This window comes from Oxyura jamaicensis, chromosome 7, assembly GCF_011077185.1.
Source record: "Oxyura jamaicensis isolate SHBP4307 breed ruddy duck chromosome 7, BPBGC_Ojam_1.0, whole genome shotgun sequence".
Classification (NCBI taxonomy): Eukaryota; Metazoa; Chordata; class Aves; order Anseriformes; family Anatidae; genus Oxyura; species Oxyura jamaicensis.
In genome coordinates, this window is record NC_048899.1 from 21,627,459 (window position 1) to 21,631,336 (window position 3,878).

Consider the following 3,878-nt stretch of genomic DNA (forward strand, 5'->3'; position numbering starts at 1 on the left):
CACCTTAAAAAAACATGTCTACACATTAAGGGTTCTATTCATGAATGACTAACACCTCATTTGCACTTGAATTTCATTCAGGTTAAATGGAAACATTGTGCAATGCTGTGGAATTTACACAAATTTGATATCCTTGAATACAGATTGCTAGTAATGAAACAGACACTTTGATGTCCAGAATCCAAAAGAGAATGGAGAATAAGAGAAAAAAGGATCAGACCTGGCCTGGATGAGCAAAGTACCCTTGCAGAGGAGTGGGAAAAGGGAAAGAGGAAATCAAAACAATTTTGTAATGTGTAGGTGTTCCCTGCAGCTCAGCCCCAGGAGCAAATAAAGCTTGGGCTTTTGATGTTTGCTGTATCTGCTCAGAGACCCATGGTTTTCACCTACCTAGGTAGTGACATTTGTGTGGGAATCTGTATTCTTCTAAACTTCTCATTTGAATTTTGTATTTTCAAGAATCTCAGGCAATTGTTGAAGCAGTTTTCTTATACCAGTCTTTCTTATGATTCTCCTTTTCATTTTTATTTTTTTTTGTTTGTTTCTTTGTTTTGTGCGTGTGCGCGTGTGTGTGCGTAGGGGGAAAAGAATTCACAAGGGTGGGATTTGGAATTTGACTCAAAAACTGACTTTACTTGTTTTGTCATTTGGGTATTTGAAGCACTAGTTTTTCTGCTAAAAATGTTAACCATGGGGACTATTTACTAACTCTTTCTCATGAGATTGTCACTCTATTTTCTTTGACTCATACAACACCAGGCAGAATGGCTCACCTATCTATGACCTGTACCTATAGGTGTGACAGGAATATGAATGCTGATAATAACTCAGTTTTGTTACGAAGTTTCTGTGGACTTGTAATCAGATGCATGATATCTGGAGGAAATTAGTTTAGGAAATACTTCAAAATCACATTATTATGTTCCACACAACTGTATGTAAACCATTTGTCAATAGACTGCAGATAGTAAGTTTTGTTGCTTATAAGGATGGGGGCTGCTTCTTATTTTTAAGGTCAGTAGTGATCTTACGCTCAAGCTACAGTAGCTCTGTCCAGTGGCACTTATCTACATGCCCACCAGTACTTGTGGGTAACTGGACAGAAATTGTGGCTAAAAATTAAGATGTTTCCCATGATATTGACTATTAAGTTCTGGCTGCTGATAATAATAAGGTGAAATCACTCTTAACTTCTTTGCACTATGTAGAAATGTTAACGTTTCAGAAACTAGAGCAATGTTTGCCTTCATAGGCACAATATAAACTAGCAAAAGAGAAATCAGGGAGATTTCTGAGCATTTTTTTACAACCTTGAACCTGTATTCTCTGTGTTCAGTCTACATTAGGTCTTTTTTCCATGATACACATCACATCCCATTTTCTCTCTTCACTGGCAAACACATCTGAGAATTATAATAAGGGGTTAAGAAAATCTGCTATTTGAATACCAAGTCACAATACGCAAAGCCTATGCTCTTGTATCTACTCAAGGGACAGGTAGTTTCTCCACTTTTTGGCAGTCCGCAATCAATGTTGTGAGTTTAAGGTGTATAAGCTATTATGTATAAGAAATCTTTCATTCTTTTGTTGTTCTTATTGTTTAAATTTCCTTGAAGAAATTGATTTGGGCTTCAATTTTAATTTCAACAGGTCTGCTTGGAGAAGCAAGTCTGGAAAAGAGGCTGTCATAAGCTGCATATCATTGCAAATTCATATAAGCAAGAACTGGGTTTGGAAGTCTGGCTGCTGTTACTACAATAATACCAAAGTGAGTTGTACTCTGAGGAGGAAACTCATCAGGCACATAATCTTATTCTTTTTTTGAAGTTTCATTCTTCAGGAATATTAAATAAATAAACCATAAACTGTTGAAGTTACCATGCACTACTGAGCAGCACCCTACAAGGAAAACAAGCAGTAAAGAACGTATACATGACCCCAGAAATCTCTGCAAGTTGCTTTATAAACAACCCTGAAACCTTTGGCTCAGATGCATTAAAAACACAAGGAATAAGAAGAACAGGAGAACACCTAAATACATGAAGATTTCTATCATTATTATTATTATTATTTTCAGAAACAGAATTTGTTTCTATATTGGCAATCATATCATAGTTACCAGTGTCTTAATATTTTAAATACAATAACTTGATAAGCTATTTAGAGCCTGATGATCTTATGCTGGGAAGTTTTAAGTTTCAATCTACCTTCCTCTACCAAGGCAAAGAATAATCATCAGCCAAAGCCCAGGTTATCAGCTTCTTCCATTACACGTGTTGTGTGATTTTGCTCCATGGTGATGCAACGTTGCAATGATTTATATCAAAGCAAGCAAACTTCAAGCTGAAACTGCAAAAGTATGGGTAAGGTCAGTGACAGGAACTGCTAAAATGTTGCAGCTTCTCTGAAGCTGCAAAGAAGCCCACTACAAACACTACAAAGCTGAGAACATTTCCCTAGTCTTTGATTTCTGATTTTTTGAAAGGTAGTAATGGAGCCAGCAGGTAACCTAAGACAATCAGGGAATGTTTTAACAGATGTGCCATATATCTGAATTTCTTCTATAGCTTTATACTATCTATAAATTCCTTTTCCTTTCATGGAAAGACAGAAAGCTGTTGCAAATAAAATTAAGGTCTCTAGAGGACGATCACCTAAGGAAGAGTTTATGATAGGTTAGCAATTATTTGCCTGTCTACAGTCACAGGCAGATACTATTGTCAATGTAGAAAACACTTAATGATAATACTAGGTGATTTAAAAAAAAAAAAAAAATCAGTAGTTTGTTAATTTGCAAAAGTCTATAACACAGATGGAAGAAAAAGACCTGTTTTCTTCCTTATTCTGCCATGAAAAGCAGGACAAGCAAAAGTACCACCAGCGATTTGATCCTTTTAGATGAATACTGTGCTTGAAAAGCCACACATCTCACTTAAAGACCAAAGTGGCCCTAGTTTCTGTGTGCTAAAAAAGACACAAGACTGAGAGCATTTCCTAAGGGCAGTTTCATGACGTAAGATTCACTTTTCCAATCATTGCTTTAACAAAATATGTTTGTCCTGACGTAAGAGCAAGCATGAAAAGGAAGGGGACTGTATGGCCTACATCTCTTCTCAGTCTGCCTGCATGGACCTGCTCAGGTGTCAGGAACAAAATCTCTGCATCTCCTTATCAACCACCGACTGTTTGTGTCAAGCTCTTTGCTACCTTGCCTCAGTTTCCACTTTTTTATGATTTACTACTTAATCATTCTCTTTGTAGCTTAATTTTCAAGGCAATCTCTCTGAAACTCCCCTGGCATGATCTTGTAGGAGGCATCTGAAGCTTGGTGAAGCCCCAGTTTTCTCACTTGACTAGCTGATCTGTTTCAGAGCTATCATCTGTTAGGTTTTTTTCCTCTGAAATGATTCACTTTTAAAGTTTCTCTCTGAACCAGCCATCAGACACTCAAGAAGCAGCAGCTTTTCTTTCTCATTCTAATATCACTGTCAGTGTGGTGTAAAAATCAGACAGCAGAGAAGGGTTAGGCAGTGGAGGAGACCTTCTTCATGTGCCCTAAAAATCCTTTTAGTAGAAAATGGTGTCGGGCATGTATTTATTTATATATACCTTAGCTGAGTTTATGTTTAACTGTTTTTGTTTGTTTGGTTGGTTTGGTTGTTTGTTTGTTTTTAACACTGGTTTTAGAATGTTCAGGGTTTTTATACTAGCTGAATAGATTTTATCAGTAATGAGTACATGAATTTTAAAATTAACTTTTTGCTAACCACTCTTTTCTCTTCATGTATTCTCAGGAAGTCTAAGGAGACCTAAGGAGAACACAGTTGCCAGTTTCTTTCTTTCTTTCTTTCTTTCTTTCTTTCTTTCTTTCTTTCTTT